General features: G+C 33.6%; 1 long non-coding RNA gene across 1 annotated transcript; it reads right to left on the bottom strand.

The window, feature by feature from the left end:
• Positions 1 to 1920: 1920 nt before the first annotated feature.
• LOC136998855 (uncharacterized) lies at positions 1921 to 8548 on the bottom strand. Its single transcript, XR_010889381.1, has 3 exons — positions 8254 to 8548; positions 6375 to 8173; positions 1921 to 3347 (listed from the first exon to the last, which is right to left on the bottom strand). It is a non-coding gene; the product is annotated as an uncharacterized lncRNA (long non-coding RNA).
• Between the last annotated feature and the right edge of the window lie 14498 nt (positions 8549 to 23046).

Raw genomic sequence — 23046 nt, 5'->3', positions numbered from 1 at the left:
CCTTAAAATCCTATTTTTTATCCCAAAACAAATCGCTAAAAATACTCGAAGCTTTCTTTCTCGATGACTTCAGCGAATGCTATCTGTACTTTATACATTCTATAATGTCACTTTTCTATGAAAAAATTAAGGACATTGAGAAAGAAAACAACAGCATATTGGAAATAATGGCTATTATTGGAGACACTGTTGAATCATTACGCGAAAGGATAGATTCCAAATTTCTGCCATTGAGCATCAAGCTTGTATTTTCGAAATTAAAAAAAGATGGGAAAGGCAGTAGCTGTGACAATTTTGCAGCAAGGGCACTGTCAGTATACGAAGTAACGGAAGAGTATTTGCGAAAGTGGAGTGAGTTGTTTTCCGAGTTTGAGGTAAATACATTTAATTTTTTCAAAATTTCTTCTTTCTGAATTTTTTTATTGGTTACAAAATTGTATAATTTTTATGCTTTAGGTGTTCAAATGGTTGAATTTCAAACAGAAAGTTGTGCTGGATTATAAATATGTAGAAGAAACCATCATATTTCTGGCGTCCAAAAATATCGTTCTTGACGATTCAAAAACTTTCAATCAATTCGTAAATCTTAAGAAATTTTTGAATCAAAGAGAGAACGATGAAGAATTCTTTAAACAATGCTGTAATTCGAAGATATGCAACTTTTTCTGTGCAAACTCTAACACTGAATCGTATTCAGAAATATTAAAAATTGCACAGTATTTTTTCGCGATACCAGGCCATAACGCGAATTGTGAACGGATATTTTCACTTATTAATACTCAATGGAGCGATGAGCGTAATCGACTGTCAGTAGAAACTGTACGACATATTGTTATTGTTCAGTTTAATCTTAAAAACTTGTCCTGTGCAGATATCTATAAATATTTGTTACGACCGGAAAATATAGAAATACTACGAAAAATCAGTAGCTCCGAAAAGTACCAAAGTACTAGCAACAATAATAAAATGTAATGTCTTAAAACGTGTATTGTTTATTGTCTTAGTATTCAACTCAAGCTGCTTGAGTTAAGTTAAGTAAGGTTAGGTTAGCATTTCGTAGGTGTCCTGATTTTTCATGCAGGTCATATGGTAACCCTATGTACCGGGGGAGCACGTTTGCGGCGGGGGGGGGCCGCCATATTCGTTTAGTAATCACCACACATAGAACTCACTATTTGCGTATATGTGAGAAATGAAAGTCAGATCCTGCGCACAATAAACAAAATAGGAAATAGAAATAGAAATAATTATTAAATATTAGAAATAAGAAATTGGAATTATTTATTTTAAAAATAAAAAGAATAGAAAAAATTAATGCATGAATTAAGAAATAAGAATTGGAACTAATTAATATATTTTATTCTCTTGTTAGATGTAAAATAATTTCTCTTTTTAATATTAAATGTTTATTGCTATTTCTAATATTTTGTCTACTGTATGCAGAGCCTCAGAGTAATAAAAGTTAAAGTATTTATTTTATAAAAAATGTCAAAAACAAAAAAATAAAATGTCTACTAAAATGTAAAAACTAAACACATTATAATAAAGTTTCAAAATAAATAAAACAAAATTAACAAAAAAATATTTCTTTTACATTTACTAGTTACATAAACTAGTTCATAGTATTAATTAAACTAATAATACTAAGCATTTATTGATGCTTATGTTGAACTAATTTAGTGAACTTCTGCCTATCACTAATACTTTTATCTATAGTCTTAGAACAAATGTAGTGTAGTCTAATTTTAATAAATTTTTTAATTATTGCTTCAGTAAGATATATAGAATGAGGCTCTAAAATATTTTGATTATTGTGATCTTTTAAATTTGAAAATAATAAATCGCAATTTATTAACGACCGTTTTATAGAATTTATTAAAAATTGATCTGAAAATTTTTTTAATAAAAATTTTCCACCACTTTCATAAAGACATATTTTTATTATTTTTTCAGCCTTTGTGCAAATATATGTTACATCATGAGAAGGATAAATTAAAAATCCTCTACTTTTTATGGTAATCAAAGAATTTGATGATGATGGTGTACCTTCTAAAGCTTTTAAGCAATCTTCACATTTTATTTTTGCCTGTAAAGATTTTACAATAGAACCTGCTATATAAGAAATAATTGTTTCTGCAATCTCTGATACATTACATGGATTTTTAACATAAGAATGTGTATCAAAATTCTGAATTAAAGTTAATAATCTGTCTGTATTTATATCAATATTTGTATTAATTAATTTTTTATTTTTTTCATTGTCTATTTCAGCTGTAACATGTTTGATTGATGGCGTGGTCATATTAATTACATCAACCGGTTTTAATTTAGATGTTATATGTAATATAGAAATGTTTTCCTGAGGTATACAGTTGCCTGTATTATTTGCACGAAGGTCATGATGTACTAAGAGTTTTTTGTATATACCAACGAACTGCCGAGCCGTTGGATTATTGTTACAGCCATTATGTGCTCTTATGCAACCAAAAAGCAATTCAATATGATCTTGGCTTATTTTATAGAATGGTATGTATTTTAATACTTTTTTATTTTCACATAATTCGTGGTATAATTGTTGAAGACTGTGAATGCAAATTAAAAAACCAATAAATCCAGTTTTCCTTTTAGTAAAAATAAGTTTAATTGAATCTTTTGTTTTTAAATTAAAAATGTATTTTTCGCATTCGAGTAATTTGTTAATAATAATCTCATTATTATGACTATGTTGATGTAATGGTTGACAATCACTTTGATCAAAATATTGTAATGGCTTCTTAAAATGTAAACTCTTCAAACTTTTAGAATTCATTATGTCAAAAAGATCATTAAATAAATTTATGAAACGAATAGTAGCATCGCGCTATCTTTAAATAAATAGATATTCATATTTTTTTAAACTATCAAGGAATCAGCAACGCTCTTACTAAATAATTGAGATGCAAGACGAACTTTCATTTTCTGTTTTTGATAATTTAAATGTTTCTTACTTAATTTATTAGCTAAATGAAGTCCCTCTTCTTCTTGAACAGAGTGAAGTTGTTCAAAGTATTTCCAAGATACTTCCCCATCTTCAAAAATTATAGTGCAAATATCTCCTAAGCAATTTCGCACTAATTTTAGCATATGCGCTGGATCCAAAAATATAAAAACTTTTTCTTCAGTAACAGAATGTAAGAAGTAAGTCTGCAATTTGTTATTTTGGAGATCTTTATCTATATTAAAACCAGTTAATTCTTTCATAATGCTCATATTTATAGGTGCACCATCAAACGTCAAAGAAACAACATTAAGGGGATGCTGGAGTGGCAGCCGAACTCCGACGCGAAAGCGCCATCATTTCGATGGTACTAAAAATGAAACGACATTATCGGCGTAGCCTACGCCGCGTAGGTCCGTGTGTACGCATTTGTTTGTAGTGGTAACTCACTACACTGACGTGTGGTCTGTGTACGTGTGTCATCGGAAGTTAGTAAACAAACGATGCTTGCGTTTGTTTCCTCGACTGAAATTTCGTCGCAAGGCTGCAATATAATGTCCGAGAAAACATAGGCGTATACAAGGTGTCAAATAAATACAAACTAAATATGACAAAATAATAAATGAAAAATATACATATAATACTATATATATCACTGAAGAAAAATGTCATACTTTTCATATTTTTATCCTTATGTAATAAATACAAAATAACTAATTAATCAATTAATTTATATATATATATATATATATATATATATATATATATATATATATACATACACATATATATTGAATAAATAGTTATCTTTATTTTGTATTTTATGTGATAATGACTGAAATAATGAGAGTATATATCATTTCAGTTACATAAAATACAAAATAAAGATAACTATATTCAATATGTATATGCATGTATTGAATAATTAATTAACTTATTTATTTATTTTGTATTAATTACATAAGAATAAAAATAGGGAAAGCATATAACATATTTTTCCAATTAGGTATATAGTATTATACATACATTTTTCAAATCAAATATTTTATCATATCTAATTTATATCTATTAGACACCTTGTATAGGTCTATTTCGTCTCGTATGTACATCATACAGCCATACGATAGAATTTCAATTGCGAGAAAAAAGGTTAAATGTATGCTTATAAATTATCCGATAAAACATAAACAAACCACACGTGTAGTAAATTACTAACTAAAAGAAATACGTATTTCTTAAAATCTGTCAGTTTACGAATAAATCGTCTGTAGCTCTCTTTTTTCTAAACCGTCAGCTGACGTTAGACCGCTTTTGAATATATTTATTAAAAATTGTTAGCTGACGTTAGATCGCCTCTGACAATATTTATTAAAATCTGCCAGTTCACGAATAAATCGTCTTTAGTTCTCTTTTTTCTAAACGGTTAGCTGACGTTAGATCGCCTCTGAATATATTTATTAAAAATTGTTAGCTGACGTTAGATCGCCTCTGACAATATTTATTAAAATCTGCCAGTTCACGAATAAATCGTCTTTAGCTCTCTTTTTTCTAAACGGTCAGCTGACGTTAGATCGCCTCTGACAATATTTATTAAAATCTGCCAGTTCACGAATAAATCGTCTTTAGCTCTCTTTTTTCTAAACGGTCAGCTGACGTTAGATCGCCTCTGACAATATTTATTAAAATCTGCCAGTTCACGAATAAATCGTCTTTAGCTCTCTTTTTTCTAAACGGTCAGCTGACGTTAGATCGCCTCTGAATATATTTATTAAAAATTGTTAGCTGACGTTAGATCATCTCTGGCTTTTGTAATTCTAAATTGCCAGTCCACGAGAAAACCGCCTCTGGCTTGAAGAGAAGAATAAGAATTCTCTAATGCCAGTCCACGAGAAAACCGCCTCTGGCTTGTCTTATTTTATATTGCCAGTCCACGAGAAAACCGCCTCTGGCTTGAAGAGAAGAATAAGAATTCTCTAATGCCAGTCCACGAGAAAATCGCCTCTGGCTTGTCTTATTCTCTATTGCCAGTCCACGAGAAAACCGCCTCTGGCTTGTCTTATTCTCTATTGCCAGTCCACGAGAAAACCGCCTCTGGCTTGTCTTATTCTCTATTGCCAGTCCACGAGAAAACCGCCTCTGGCTTGAAGAGAAGAATAAGAATTCTCTAATGCCAGTCTGTTTATTATTGCCAGTTCACGAGAAAACCGCCTCTGGCTTGTCTTATTCTTTATTGTAAGATACTTTTATTACGTCATATGCTCTATGTATATATATATATATATATATATATATATATATATATATATATATAATGTATATTATATGCTCCATATTATTTATATTCATATCAAAATATCTTTCTAAAAAATTGACATCATTTTGTATACTCTTTTTACAATAAATGTATATGATATATGCCATATTTTTTATTTCTAAAGCATGAAATATAAAGATATTTTTAATTTTTTGTGTTTATTATTTGTAAAAAAATCTTGATAAAAGAAACAACATTAATTTTGTGACTTGCAATAATCTGTTTTATTATATGCTTCTTTTAAATACTTACAATTAGCCTTATTTTATGTGATTAACTTGGTATTTAAAATACGTATCAAAATCAAAAATGTATTTCTATTACAGTAGAAAAGAAACATTCTTGTCTTACAACAGAAAGAAATGGCAAAATATAATATTGTCTAAAGTACAGTCCAATAAAAACTGTTAAAATTGAACATCTTATAAAACCACCGTGATTCATGAAAAATCAGAACTATTATTTCAAAAATATAGACATATTTCGACTGTGTGTTTTAAACTGCACTACACATTCAAAATTCACAGAATAAATTTATTTCTGCAAAGTTGTGTATAATGTCAGTGGAAAAGTGATTTATTTGTTATTACATATACATGATATTTTACCATTCCTCTCTGATGTAAGATTACAATGTTTTCTTTCTACTGAATTAGAAATTAATTTTATATTTTGATGTGTATTTTAGATACCAAGGTAAAATAAGGCTAATTGTAAGTATTTAAAAGAAGTATATATTGAAACAGATTATTGCAAGTCACAAAATTAATGCTTTTTTTAAACAAGATTTTTTACAAATAATAAATACAAGAAGCTAAAAATACCTTTATATTTTATGCTTTATAAATAAGTTATATGACATATACATTCATTATAAAAATATAGACAATATATAAAATAATATTAACTTTTTACATAGATACTTTGATGTGAATATACATAATATGGAGCACATAATATACATAATATATACACATAAAGCACTTGAATAAAAGTATTTCACAGAAATTAGAATATTAATGTATGTAACTAAATAATGTAAATGTTTGCAAAAATGTTGCAAAATTTATGTATAATACATACACTTTTTTATCCTTTAGAGTGCCTTCAACTCATTTTTTTCAGCCGGGTTTCGTAGCACATAACACAAACACACACGCACACACACAACTAACACACACATAACTAACCTAAAAGATTCTGTATATGACAGATAGCACTGAGAACTGTATAGCGCCTCTATCCCAAAATCCCGGAACTGATCTATTGCCCTTTTTTACCTCATTATCGTCTATATTGCACGCATGCTTTGCATAAATTCTAATTCAGGAAACATTTTTAGACTACATCTCTGAACTCAATTCTAACAGTTCCCTATTAATCTTTGATATATTCTCTTTCGGCCGGAATGTTAATTTTGCACCTGCAAGCTGTATAATTTTTATATTAAACAAATATTTGTATGCACCGACAGCTTGTCGGTAAAATTTCCAAATTTTTTTCTGTTTTTTGTTTTAAATGTTATACCAGCCGATTCTTTAGCATGTATACTTTAATCACCTAAAAGGATTTGTAATTCTATACATGCAATAAAAAAATTTTCTTAAACTACGAAATTAATTTTTCGTCGGTAAAACAGTACTACTCCAGCATCGCCTTAAGCTTAAATGCATGCAACAATTCTAAACTTTTCAAAATAAGCAATTTTTTGTATCAGTTTTTAGTGAATCTATAAAAAAATAAGCAAAAGGAATTTTCCATGCTGCATTCACACATACAACAGTGAAAACCAGAACTTGTTTAGCTACTTTATTTGAATCAACATTAATATATTTTTCCATTTCACCAAAGTCAACCATGCCATACACTTTTGAATGCACCCGTTCAATTTCACTTTTTATATCCATTTCATCGAATATAACAGCCCCGAACAAAGGATAATCAACAGCTTTACAACGTTCTTCAATTGATTTTAAAGCTTCTGTATTAAAGCCTGGATTTCCTTCTACAGAAGTGTACCATTTATATAAGGTTTTTGGATGAGGTAAAGCACATTCGAATTTTTCTCTTACATAATTATAAGCTTTGGGACTGTAGTAATGCAATGTTAGTGCAAAAGACCTTAGTTCAGGACTGTATTGCTTACTAATAGTTTTAGCCTCACATTTTAAAATCATTCTTTTCAATAAATCTTTATTAGACTTATCCATTTGCTCTAAGATGTCTAGATAATTTTTATTTAATTTTGATTTTAGAGAAGATATAACTATATCAAAATCTGGCTCAGACTTTTTTTGTTTCAATTTGCGTTTTAGATTTCTTATTGTTTGTTGACTTTTCCGTTTGTGCTCCTCAAAAGATGCTTTTAAATATTTTATTGTGTCATCTCTGTCATCCTGAAGATGTTGAGGACTGACAGATGTTGAACGGCTAATATTTGAATATCCAGGCAAATTTTTTGGAGAAGTAGTACAGTTGTCAAAAAGTTTTTCATCCAGCACTGTATAATGTTCTTGAAGTTCACCTTAAAATAGTATATTGTTCACAAATTTTTCAAATTTACAATAAAAATTTACAATAAAAATAATTAGATAATAATGTAAAAATTCTAACTAACCAGCTTATAAATGTTCTTTTCTCCTAACAAATTCTCCAGTGAATTCATCGAGAAGCATTTGTTCATCAGCTTGCATGGACATATTTTTATCTTTATTGTATTCCTCATTTTTAGTATTTAGTTTCTTGGTACAATGAGTATCATTTGATGAAAATGATGCTTCTAAATATAAAGGTTGGTTATCAGAAGAAAATGATGAATTTAAATAATTCTGTTCATTTTCAATGTTTTCGTATTGAAGAGTACTATCGACAAAAGCATCACTCTAAAAAAGTAAAAAACTTTCAATAAAAAAATACTGATGTTTGTATACCAAGCAAAGTTGAATATTATAAAATTTTATACATAAGGTACTGCGTTTTCACGTAAAAATATTTTATCCAAAGTTTTATTTATATCTTCTGTTTTGAAATGTAATGAACAAACTAATGCAGATTTTTTTAGATTTATATTTTCATCCAATCCAATATTTTTTAGCCACAAATTTCTTTTATTTATATCTTTTGTAAATCTGTAATAAAAACAGCATTTTTTAATATAATAAGAATAAAATTATATAGTAAGATAATGTTTCAAAATGTCTTTTCCAAGAAAAATTTTACTCGATATAATATATGGAACCTAATCTAAATAATAAGATGAATTTCTTACCTATGTAAACTAATTTTTAAATTTTGTTCTAATGTTTTTTGAAGTTCGCTTTTTCTTTCATTTTTTTCATTTGTCATGGAGCAGCCTGGTACTATACATCTAACCATTTTTTATAAAATTTATAGTACAATAATAAAACCGCCTAATCTCTTGTCACTCGTTATGTATGGCACCACTACACGAGTGTAACCATGTCACAGACACAGAATCTCTGTGTGAGAATCGCTACATCAATATGGCGGAAAGCAGTCCCCCCCGCACGCTTGAGTTACCGTCCCCTCTCGCCTAAACTAGGACTTTAGACTCAGTCCCTCTATTCCTTAGTCCGTGGTTCCAGGGCGTTCTCTGCTTCGGTCGGGTGTTCCCGACGTTCGACTTCCAGACTCCTCGTAAGAGAGAAGATTCTCTCCCTCTCCGGACACAGCGCACCGACAACCGTCAACGACTCATCAAGCTCGGATGCACGCGGTATCGTTTATTTTTTAATATTTTTAATCCGTACCGTACGACTGACTTAGGATTAATTAGATTTAGTTATTTAATTTCGGCAAAAGGCGCAACACGTTTATTAATTTACGCAATTTACTTATTATCCGATAATTTCCGATATTTGTTTATAATCCATTCGTTCTCATTTATATACGTTCACATTTACACCGTTAAGAAATAAGATTAACCGATAGGAAAATACTCATGTACTCTTTATTGTTTTCTTTATGTTCCGTTTATAATTATTTCCTCTTTAAATATTCTAATGAATAAATATTTATTTTATTTTATTTACTTCTGTTAATTTGGAGTCTCCCGAAAACCACCCGAATGAATCCTGACGAACCGGTGAGTTATTCCGCATCGTAAGAATCCGCTTCATTACTCTCTAAATTTCTTGGAGTGAAAACGCACTCGAAAAATTAAGTGACTGGTCGTGTCACTCGAGTTAGAGTGACTTTTCATTCATACGGAGTTAATTCTCTCTCTTTTTGTTGTAGAGTGAATTTTTCACTTTGCAAAGTAGAGTGATCATGTGTACTTTATTTTGTAGAGTGAATATTTTCACTCTATGCAGTGTGGAGTGAATATTTCATTCACATGAAGAGTGAATGATCACTGCGTCTCATTATCTCTTGTTCTCGTCTCATTGTTACACGTATTTGGTGCAAGACATCGTGGATATAAATAAAAATATCTATAAAGAATACACGTAGATAGACATATAAAAATGTCAACGTTTCTTCCAAAGGTAAGTACTTATAAGAATTTATGTGTAGTTTATTTACTGATTTAACATATTATGTAAAGAATGGTGTTTAGGTCAAATTGTTTTTCTAGGTTAGGTTACAGAAAGAGTAAATCGAGATCTCACAGCATATGGTTCGCCGTGCTACGTACATAGCTTCGTCATAAATTCGATTTGCATATTGATAAACAAGTAGTACAATGAGAAATAACTTATATAATGACTTTTAGTTTATTAAATCGGCAAGTACGTACCATGTGCTGCAAAATCTCGGTTATAGTTAAGTCTGTTGAAATAATATTAAATTTTTTTCTTTTGTTAGAAGACGTTAAACAGTACTGAAACCTTAAACAAATTTTTATTAAGCAGTGGAATTTCGGAAGACGCCGTCAATATTTTGAAAGGTAAGATTTGCAATAAAATTAAAATTATAGTTTGGTAATGTTATAGCAGTAATATAATTGTGTATATTAAAAAACATTAATAATAAATTATATTCTGACTTTTTGTGTGGACGAGCTACATATTTATTATAATTAAAATTATTAGTAAAATTATTTAATAAATATGTAGTTCGTCCACACAAAAAGTCAGAATATAATTGAGGGCGCGGATCAAAAAAAAGTTTTTTCAAAAGTTGGTCGTACTTTTTATTTTAGTTTATTTGTTAATAGTAACAAAAGTGTGTATGTCGTTCAATTAAAGTATCTGTTATTTTTATCACACTTTTTGTGTCACTTTAGATTTTCTTTTAATTCCGTGTTTGTAAAATTATTCACTTTAATTTTTAGGTAAAATTTATAAAAAATATAACAAACTTTTGCAAGCTTCTAGATGAGGGAGATATTTTATCTAAGAAATAATAAATTAATTATTTTTACAGATTATCTAATGATGATAAAGAAATAATAAATAATATAAAAATAACGTCTTAATAATGTGTTTATAATATATATTACTTTGTCAATTATAGTTAATAAATATTATTTTGTCTATTTCTTATTTATATACATTGCTTAGAATTAAGACTTATTAAGAGTGAATTTGTTCACTCGTAACAATTGAGTGAAAAATTCGCTTGACAAAAGAATGAAGATTTCACTCTTTGATCGAGTGAATTATTAACGCCGGAACGAGTAATACATTACTCTAAGGTAGAGTGATACTTTACTCTACGTTAGAGTAAAACAACTTTTGTGAAAAGTAAATTTTTACTCTTTACGAGTGGCAGTATTTTCACTATCGCTTGAAGTGAATATCCACTCGTTTGGAGTTAGATTTTACTCTAAGAAATTTAGAGAGTACATACGTTGTGAAATTCGGCATCGTTACGCACTGTCCAAACATGCATCGTTACACTATAATAAAAAGGCCCACGTAAGTAGATTCAAAGCAGGAGATAAAATATTATTATACGACGAGACACTAAGACGAGGACGCTCGAAAAAACTCGACGCGCTATGGACAGGACCTTACGCAGTGTTCCGATTAGGGACCGGCTGCTTAGTGTATATGTGGCTTTGCGCTTGCGCGGCGATGGAAATGCAGTGCCGACACATGTGTGTAGGACTTTACGCGGGACTTTTGACAGGAAGAGGTTAGGAAGATAAAAATAAGGTAAGGCTTTGGTAATTATCCAGAATAGCTACCTCACCTCCGATTTTGATAAAAATACACTCATTCGACGCGTTTTAGTCTAAAATGAAAGAATCTGGCAGAAAAAAAGTTGCTCTGCCCTGCGAAGCGAGATATTAATTGTTAAAGTTAATGACTTTTCAGGTTACGAAACCTGTTATTTCGACTGAGTGTAGCGACATGGGCATGCGCTGCGGTCACGCGCGCATGCGTAGTAATAACTTAGTGTTACTCTGCGCTAAGTTTAAACAAAGAAATGTCATTAGTTATTGCGTATTATACTAAAAGCGTAATAACAGTGCACAATGCTAAGCTTATTAGAATTTGGTCACTTGACATATTCAAAAAAAAAATTAGTAGATTTCTTAATTGAACACGGTATTTTAGCGTTAACAATTTCGTGTGATACGTGTGGTAATAACATAAATATTAATAAAGAAACATTAATATATAGATGTAGAAAACGGCACGTTGTACAAAATATATACAAAAAACGTGTCTCCAAGCAGTGCGATTTTTATAAAAGTGCGAAATCTGGAACATGGTTCGATAGAACAAATCTTGACGTGGATACCGTTTGCAAAATTGTTGCATACTTTTTAATGCTGCGACACCCACGTCAAGACGATACGCAGGATGAAACTGGTGTATCACAGACCACGATTGTTGATTGGTTCAATTTTTGCCGTGAAGTAAGTAATATTTTTTAATATTTAAACATCTGTAAATATTTTAAGTATTGTAAAATAAAATAATCTTATTTCTAATTACAGGTCTGTGTGTTCTGGGCTGAGAAACACAGCAAAAAGCTTGGTGGCCCAGGACGCACAGTTGAAATAGACGAGGCAAAATTTGGACGACGAAAATACAATCGTGGTCGACTAATCAAAGGTCAGTGGATTTTCGGAGGATACGAGCGAGATACGAAGAAAATCTTCATCGTTCCAGTGGAGGATCGAACAGAAAAAACGCTCCTGGCATGCATCAAACAGTGGATCATGCCAGGAACAACGGTTGTATCAGATTGTTGGAAGTCTTACAATTGTTTAAGCAATGAGGGCTTCCAACATCTGACAGTCAACCATTCTTACAACTTTGTCGATCCTGAAACCGGTAAGAAGTATTTAAAATTAATTAAAAGTAAGAAGTATTTTTACTATTTTAACTGTATTATAATGTTTTTAAATTTATAGGCGCACATACTCAACATATAGAACGCGTTTGGAGAGAAGTTCGGGGAAATATTCCAAAGTTTAGAACAAAATCCGAACATTTTATTGGATATTTGTCCGAATTTCTGTTCAAACGCGTCTATAGCCGGCTGGAACGAATTGAAGTTTTCTTCAAAACTATCGCGGAAATGTATCCTCCGATGTCCACATATCAGCCAGAAGAAGACCAACCAGAATCATCCTGCGATGAATCAGGCCCAAGCACTGCTTGAAGACACGTATCAATTTCTTTATATCAATGTATTAATGTTTTTTTATTAATATTTGCATTATTACCATACGTATCACACGAAATTGTAGATGCTAAAACACCGTGTTCAATTACGAAATCTACTAATTTTTCTTTTGAATATTTTGTGCAATATTTTTATATTTTTATATTTGTTATATTTTTATATATTTATATTTTAATATATTAAAATAAAATATTTATTACAGAAAATACTAATTGTAATGTTTGAAGTTTTCACGCGTAGGCGTCGGAGGACTTCGCCCCGTAGGGGCGAAGTCTCTCCCCCGCGTAAAACAAATAACAAATCCTACTCAGGTTATACCTAACAAGGCAGACCTAATAAGGTTAACCAAGGTTGACAAACAAAGTTGTAAACCCATGTTGAACCTCGTTTTGCGTGGAAAGAATATGTGTGAAAGCAGTGTGTTCCGCCCCCCTGCGGGGGGGTCCACCATTATAAAAACTATACACATTGGGTCTGCATTCAATCTTGCTCTGCATAGAAAGTAAATGTGGAATTTCGCTTCGTAGTGAAGCTTCGTATTTCTACGCATACACTTTTCACGCAAAGCAAGGTTCAACATGGGTTTACGACTTTTTTGTGAACCTTGGTTAACCTTGTTAGGTTTACCTTGTTAGGTATAACCTGAGTAGGATTTATTATTTGTTTTACGCGGGGGAGAGACTTTGTTCCGTAGGGCAAAGTCCTCCGCCGCCTACGCGTGAAATTTTCAACAAAGCGAGGTTCAACATGGGTTTACGAGTTTCTACACAAAGCGAGGACTAATGCAAATTCAATGTTCAAATTTAGCGCAGAGTAACACTAAGTTATTACTACGCATGCGCGCGTGACCGCAGCGCATGCCCATGTCGCTACACTCAGTCGAAATAACAGGTTTCGTAACCTGAAAAGTCATTAACTTTAACAATTAATATCTCGCTTCGCAGGGCAGAGCGACTTTTTTCTGCCAGATTCTTTCATTTTAGACTAAAACGCGTCGAATGAGTGTATTTTTATCAAAATCGGAGGTGAGGTAGCTATTCTGGATAATTACCAAGGCTTTTTTATTTATTATAATTAATATTTTTCAAATAATTAAATTATATATATATAATGTATTTTTGTACACATATATATATATATATATATATATATATATATACAGGATTGTTCGCTGGCTGCTAGCCAGCGAACAATCCTGCTGCGAGCGTTCTCGTAGTCCGACCGAGCGTACTCGGATTCTATGCCTTATTCCAGGTACACGAGCGTCCTCGATACCGTTTCTATCTCCGATACGAGCGTTCTCGTATACCCGTCGAGCGTATTCGGCTCCTCCGGGCATCGATCTTCGTATACAGGGCATTCCCTTATACTTAGTCGAGTCGCCGCTCTAAATCCGCCTTCGTACGAGCGTTCTCGTACGTCCGCCGGCCAGATTCGGCCTCAAAGCCTCTAGTGCGAGCGTCCTCGTACTCCCGTCGAGCGTACTCGACGACCTGTTCCTAATCTCGCGTTACCGCGCACCGGGATTCATCCGCAGAATCCATCCGGCGGGCAAACTACGTCGACCAATCCGCGCCGTCGAGCGACCCGTTACGATCTACGATCGAACAAACTCGCGGTACCGTCACGAACGCACTCACCGACGAGCGTTGCGTTGTACCAACCACTACGACACGATCATCCGCGCTTGTGCTCTCGCTGCTCGCACCAAGACGCCTCATGTCGAACTCTAATAAATTCAATTACCGTTGCTTTAAATAATTATTTCGCCGTTTGCCTAAATAATTATTTCACCGTCGCCTTCATATTTATTTCACCGTCGTTTTTGTATTTATTTCACGCCGCTTTAAATAATTATTTCACCGTTCGCCTTAATAATTGTCTCACCGTTGCCAATACTTCGGATTTATTTCACGCCGCTTTAAATAATTATTTTGCCGTTCGCTCAAATAATTATTTCACTATTGCCGATACTTCATCTTTATTTCACGCTGCTTTGTATTTACTTCACGCCGCTTTAATAACTATTTCGCTATTGCTTAATAATTGTTTCACTGTCGCTTATACCAATCTCACCGATACTTTTACGATTATTCCACGCCGCTTTAACTAATTATTTCACCATTGTTATTATACCGATCGCACCGATACTTTTCTATTTTACGCTACTTGTACAGAGTGTTGCATATACATATTGGGCAGTACGACGGGTTGCGCGACATACTTTGCAGGGATAGACGCGGCTCAGTGGGTAATGACAGCATATATACGTACCATCATAACTTATTGATCGATTGATCGCGTGCATTTTTACTAATTTTGAGTTTACAGTGTTTCAATTATGACGGACTTGAATAATCGTTGCGATTATTACTAGAGAAGTTAAAACACATTAAAAATGAAAAATTAAATTTTAGAAAGTTAACACGTTAAAAGAAACAAATATGATACAAAATTTCTTTCTTTACCGCTTTACTTTTCGCGCGTGTTAGCGTTATAAATTTCGATAGAATTTTTAGATTTAGAAGAAATGAAAAAGAAAAGACATGTCGACTGCAACTCCGTACTGTATTGCACTCTGGAATTAGTTTCTGAAAAAGTTGAGTCAATCTGAAACGCAGCATAGTAATCGTAATTTATTCAACGACGGCCGATGAATGATACAAACGACATTTTCAAAATAGAACAATATATCCGTTATAAAAAATCGCTAGCAAAACTAATTCAGATCCTGATCTCGAAAGTTTGGAATGTTTTAAGAATATTAATCACTAACGTTAATTGATGTAGACAGAAGATGACATTGTTTATTTCGAAGATACGTAATAAAAATATTAAGCGTATAAGGAAGTATTTCAATCGAAAACTTTTTATATTTGTATGAAAATTATTTATTGAAAATTATTTTTATTACATATGTTCAAAATATCTGCCAGACTCTTCTAAACACAATGCGACTCTTCGCATAAAACTTTGTCGCACTCTATCTAAAATGGCAGGTGTAATATTACGACTTGCTGCTTTAATTTTTTCAATTAATTCTTCCCGATTGTCTAGTAGTGTTTGATACACCTGATCTCGTATATAGCCCCATGCAAAAAAATGGGTGTGAGATCAGGTGATCGCGATGGCCACTCGTGGAAATCGCTGTGGATGCCTATCCATTTATGTGCAAATCGCTGATTTAAAACACCACGAGCGAGAATCGAAGTGTGAACTGGATGGCCGTCTTGCTGGAAAATAATTTCGTCTGGCGGGATATTTAGTTGAACATCATTTAATAAATTTGGCAGTGTTTCTACCAAAAATTGTGAATATACTTCTGCCGTAACATTCACATTTAAAAAAAATGTGGCCCAATAATTTGATTGTCCACAATCCCCATCCAAACATTGATACTAAATGTTATCTTTTGCGTTGTGTGTTTTTTGAAATAATGTCAGAATGAAAGAATGCTATACTACATTGTCTTTGTCAGCCTCTGTGCTCGACGTTTTTCTTTTTTCGTTAAAACAAATGCGAATCTGACAAAAGACAATCGGTATACCTAGTTGATGTTAGCGAAAATTAACGTCAATAGTGCAACCAACAATGCCGCATCCTCGTTATACCAACGAAGAATTAGCAAATATGTTGCTAATTTATGGCGAATGCCATAAAAATGAAAGGAGGGCGGCAGCTCTGTACGCTGCTCGTTATCCAAATAAGCGGCAGCCGACGCATTCACATTTTGGCATATTATTTCGTCGACTTTGTCTGCACGGCACTCTTCACGAGTCAACGCGTCCACGAAACGTACGCCAACGCGAAGAAAGAATAGTGGACCAAGTGAGAGAGACTGTTTCAGCAAATCCGCACACTAGTACCAGGTATGTTGCGCGTGAACTAAATATAGATCATACCAAGGTCCATAGAATCATTAAGAAAAATATAGGATGGCATCCTTTCAAAAGACATACGACACAAAAATTATTTCCCCAACATCTACTTCGCCGAGAAAGATTTTGTGATTGGATCTCAGATAAAGTAAGTTCAATACTTTAATAAATTATTATTTTTATATCGTGCAAATCATATCTTATGAAGCCTGCGCGATAGACAACGTTTATCTAAGTTTATCTCACACACATACATATATATAACTATTATTGTATACTTTTACCACAGGTTGACATAGACAATATTATAAATGATCACTTTTTAAAAAGAATCTTGTGGACGGATGAGTGTACTTTCCGAAGTGACGGTCGTATCAATCGCCACAACGAACATCACTATGCGGAAGAGAATCCCCATTGCCGAAAAGAAACACATGTCCAGGGGAAATTTAGTGTAAATGTTTGGATGGGGATTGTGGACACTCAAATTATTGGGCCACATTTTTTCCCTCAAAATGTGAATATTACGGCAGAAATATATTCACAATTTCTGGTAGAAACACTGCCAAATTTATTGAATAATGTCCAATTAAATATCCCGCCAGACGAGATTATTTTCCAGCAAGACGGCCATCCAGCTCACACTTCAATTCTCGCTCGTAGTGTTTTGAATCAGCGATTTGCACATAGATGAATAGGCATCCACACCGATTTTCACGAGTGGCCACCGCGATCACCTGATCTTACACCCATGGATTTTTTTGCATGGGGCTACATACGAGATCAGGTGTATCAAACATTACCAGACAATCGAGAAAAGTTAACTGAAAAAATTAGAGCAGCGAGTCGTAATATCACACCTACCATTTTAAATAGAGTGCGACAAAGTTTTATGCGAAAAGTCGCATTGTGTTTAAAAGAGTCTGACGGATATTTTGAGCATATATTATAAAAATAATTTTCAATAAATAATTTTCATACTAATATAAAAAGTTTTTGATTGAAATACTTCCTTATACGCCTAATATTTTTATTACGCATCTTCGAAATAAACAATGTCATCTTCTGTCTACATCAATTAACGTTGGTGATTAATATTCTTAAAACATTCCAAACTTTCGAGAACAGGATCTGAATTAGTTTTGCTAGCAATTTTTTATAACGGATATATTGTTCTATTTCGAAAATGTCGTTTGTATCATTCATCGGCCGTCGTCAAATAAATTACGATTATTATGCTGCGTTTCAGATTGACTCAACTTTTTCAGAAACTGATTCCAGAGTGCAATACAGTACGGAGTTGCAGTCGACATGTCTTTTCTTTTTTATTTCTGCTAAATCTAAAAATTCTATCGAAATTTACAACGCTAACACGCGCGAAAAGTAAAGCGGTAAAGAAAGAAATTTTGTTATATCATATTTGTTTCTTTTAACGTGTTAACTTTCTAAAATTTAATTTTTCATTTTTAATGTGTTTTAACTTCTCTAGTAATAATCGCAACGATTATTCAAGTCCGTCATAATTGAAACACTGTAAACTCAAAATTAATAAAAATGCACGCGATCAATTGATCAATAAGTTATGATGGTACGTATATATGCTGTCATTACCCACTGAGCCGCGTCTATCCCTGCAAAGTACGTCGCGCAACCCGTCGTACTGCCCAATATGTATATGCAACACCCTGTATATTCTTTCGAATTCGCTTCGCACACGCTTCGCATGTACACACGAACATTGAAGCAGATCATTTGAAGCAAGTCATTTCAACATCTTAATTAATAAACGTTGTTTCTTTACTTTGTTATAAACGAACATTTATTTTATTGACATACCCCCAACCGACCGAACCTAGATTCCGGCGAGCTACTCCGCGTCCGCCGAAGCTCACACGGTTTCATTTTTATGTCAAATTTGAGGAGAGTGAAGGAGTCCAAACACAGTGGAAAGGGCACCGCAGACATTTACATTCCAAAGTGGTCTTTATATGATCGCTTAAAGTTTTTACAGAAAACGTTAGTTCAGAGTACTTCTATCTCAAATCTCACTATTTCCTCAGAAAATCTTGATGATAGTATGTTACAGATAGAACAGACTTCAAATGAATTATTGACACAGTGGCCATCATATAGAGCAGAAGATAACCAGAAAAAAGAAATTATTATGGAACCTTCAGTCTTAAATGTTTATTATAATGACTCTATGAAGGTAAGTATTAAAATAGTAAGACTATTATAATTGTTCTTATAACATTTGAACTCATATAAAAAATTAATACAATGAAATTATGTGTAATGTATATTAAATTTTATTTCTGAAATTTGTTGCAGAAATTTATGATTCAATCAACAGATGAGTCGTCCAATAATTCTACAGATTTATCAGTATCATCTGTAAGTTTCGTAAGCATAGTAAAAGTAAAATGAAATTAGTTATTGATATTTAAATTTCTATAAATCTTTTCTCCTGGAACATCTAGTATTCGCAGTCAGCATCTCCTGCACAATCTTTGCCTATGTCTACTCCTGTCCTACAAACAACTTCGGAAAATGCAACTGCTTCTGTCTTAATAGCATCAACAAGTCCTGCACTGACTTCATCTGTTTTCAAAAAACAAAATGCCGAGAAACAGATGTATATTAAACGAGGATCCGCTAAAAGAAAGTATGATAATGTAATGGAAGAAGCAGTTAGTGCAATTAAAACTTTGTGTACACCAGATTCAATAGAACCACTTAAATCTAATTTGTCTGATGCTGCTCATACATTGGGCTTGTTTATCGCAGCAAGGCTGCGTGACATGATACCTGATCAACGTAGGCTGTGTGAAAATGAGATATTAAAAATATTATCTGAGTATTAATATATATCATTAATATATGACATTTCTTCGTTATAATATTATAACTTTTTGTATTTTTATATTTTAATTGTTACATATGTAAAACTTTATTTTTTTTAAATGCATATGTAAAACTTTATTTTTCAAAAATACATATGTAAAACTTTATTTTTCAAAAATGCAGATGTAAAACTTTATTTTTCAAAAATGCATATGTAAAACTTTTTATTTTTTAAAAATATATATGTAAAACTTTTCATTTTTTAAAGAAAGTTAGAATGCAATTAAATTATATTGTTGCGCCCGCGAACGGTCTTTCCGTCACAAACGGCATGCACGAAAGAAAGAACACTTTTACGAACACTACAGAAACTTTATTTCACTCAACCATTGAACAGAATAACACAGAACAATTCCGTTTAAACCGTACACCGCTGAGCTAGCAGAAACGCGTCCGCACTTTTCTGCAGATCTCGAAAATCTGACGTCTCACAATTTATTTACAAACTGTCATAGAGACGTCTAAACAATATTACCATGGAGACATTATTTATAACATTAAAAAGTTGCTAAGAAACAGCTTCTCAAACCGTTGAATGACCGATTGATAATATCGATCGGTCTCTCAGCTGACTGCACGCAGCATCAGCGACGAAAAAGCCTGGACGCAACACTGCCCCTCTTCTTCAAAATTGTCGTCCCGACAATTGTCTTGGCTTAATGGATTGACGGTAGTCTTCATGTCTTCAAATGTTGACTCCAGGGTGACATTACGACTTCTTGCCCTACCCTGAGCTGTTGCTACAGGTTACCGAGCGTCGAAATTCCCAATCAAACACCTTCAGAATTATGAAAGATTTTGTCGTCGAACCCTTCTGCGTCGATTCCAGGATACCCTCATGGTTTCTTGCTCTATCCTGAGCCACTTCTGCTGCAGGTTACCGAGCTCCATCTTTTTGTATCCAATCGACTTTCTTTTCAAATTTTTCTGGCTTCTTCTGCTTTCTAATTTGGACAAGAGAGGGGTATTCACCGTGGACCCATCGCCCTAAAAAGGACTTCTCAAGCCCTCTGCTTCGGCATTTGCCCTTTGGCTCACGGGAAAACCACGGCTCAAAAACCGTGAACGAAGCAGTCTCCTATGAAAGCTTTAAAATTCTTTAATCTTTTTCATTTTTCTTTCTAACTTTGTCCTAATTTCTTCTTCCAAAATTTCCTATCCTTCCTTTCTTCAAATATTCTTTCTCCACTTCCTTTCCTCAAATATCCTTTCCACTTCTTTTCTTCAAACCTCTACTTTCTTTCTTCAAATCTTCAAACTCTCTTCTTCAAATATCCTTTCTTCACTTCCTTTCTTCAAACCTTTCCTCTTTTCTTTTCAGGAAACTCGTGGGCAAGACAGTCTTCAATCAATTGTTCTTTACTTCTTTCCAATTCCATACAGTTTCATGTTCATAAAGATGAAATCTTCAGAACACTAAAAAAAACAAAACTCAAACAAGTGAATTGATCACAAAAGAAAAATATTAGTTAGGGCTTCGGATGTAATAAAACTTTCTCTAATTCCTAAATTTGATAAATTGTTTAAAATTAATTTAAAAATTTTCAAAATTAACAAAATTTTATCAAGATTAATTAATTTTTTTTTTCTCTTTATCGGTCACATTAGGACACTCTGACCGGTAGTGCCCCTGTTCACCACACTGCCAACATTCTTTATTTTCTCTATTAGAAAAACTATTTTCATTAACTTCTTTTATGACTTTTGCTCTTTCAATCGCTAATTTTAGCGATGTTCTCTCTTCTAATTGAAGGGTTCTCTTGATGAATCCATCATTTAGCGCGTTTATAAATTGCGCACACGCAATTTTCTCGCGGACTTCAACTGTACATTCCGCATAAGTTAATCTAACAAGTCTTTCTATCTCAACACCTAAATCCGAAACATCTTCTCCAAATTTTTGCCGATGATTCGTAAATTGAGTATAATATGTGCCTGAGAGACATCCCTCCCCAAAACGTAATTCCAATTTTGATTTTAATTCATCAAAATTTAAATTTTCTATTTTGGACACATTCTAACACCGAACGCGCTTTTCCCCTCAAACAAGAAGCTAACGCGAAGTTTTTACCCTATTCAACCAATTTGCGACGACTTTTCCGTCGGGCAGAAGCTCACCCGCCGGTAGGCGTGCAAACCTCGTTGCTCTATTTAATTCTCTCTTAATTACTGTAATGCTTATAATTGGGCGCCAGGCGCGGATTGACGCGCCGCACGAACAAACACGTTAGAGTCAATATCTTCATTAATTTGCAACGGCAATAAGCGCGACTAGCCCGCTCTACAAATGGCAGAGGGGCGAGGTTCTTGAGAGACGCGAAATACAAATTTGGAGAGAGGAGTCTGAAATAAAATTGTTATTGAGAACACATTAACTTGGTAACAAATAACATGTAATTATTGCAATTAGATCAAGTGAGATTGACGCCGGGTGATAGGCGTCTTAACAATCCCGCGGAGCGGAGACATAAATTATCTCTGTGAGAGGCGTTATGATTTGGATGTTCGGCTCGCGGAAGTCCGCGTACTTCCGTCTCACGCGGTATAATATGTTCGGCGTACCAGTCTTACAATTCTGATTAGGTACGGTCGTTCGATTCACTCTACTTTAATTCTTCTCAATGTCAAGTTAGCACACAACGCGAATTCTTTCCTTACACGGTTCTTAACAGTTCTTAATTTTAATGCTCAACAAAAGGTCGAGGCGAGAGATACGCGACAGGCTAACTCCAAAGAGTTTCTTACGCTCGGTACGCAAATACATGAATATACGCGAAATTATTACGCACAAAAGACATTACTCAACGCAAAACGACCGTCGGCTCGACAGCCCCGAGGGGAAGAGCATGGTGGAATTTTAGTCTAAAGTAGCGGTAGTCAGCGGGGCCCGGCCTAAATCTAACCTCGCACGATACCGCGAGACATCTCGGTACATTCAATACCCTTTACGTAAAATATGCGGGTTCTTATTTCCGCGAGGCTCGGGCCGCCTACTGATACCGCTCTTACCGCGAAGTCGAAGTGGTGGCCTTACAAATCGTCGGTACGCCCGTTGTGGTCCTCAAGGTTCCGCTCAGGTTGCCGACTCGCCGAACAGTGACGACAGCGAGGCTCGCCGGACAGCGGCGACATTCCGCGCATCGTCCTGCGCATGTAGATCCTCGCTATCGATTAGCGATTCTTGATCCTTCGATGTTATCTAGTGGTCTCGATCCTTGCGTCGTTCCTCGATATATCGGCCCTCGGTGACGCTTTTCCGAGATGACCCCGGTCTCTCTCTTCGGGCAGCTGCCGTTAACGCCCTTCGTGGCCTTCTCTGTTTCCGGATCCAAACCTTCTTTGAATCGGCCGAGAACTGGCCAGGT

Source organism: Linepithema humile, chromosome 3, assembly GCF_040581485.1.
Source record: "Linepithema humile isolate Giens D197 chromosome 3, Lhum_UNIL_v1.0, whole genome shotgun sequence".
Lineage (NCBI taxonomy): Eukaryota > Metazoa > Arthropoda > Insecta > Hymenoptera > Formicidae > Linepithema > Linepithema humile.
Note: the sequence above shows the minus strand (reverse complement) of the source record. Positions and strands in the feature narration are given on the sequence as shown.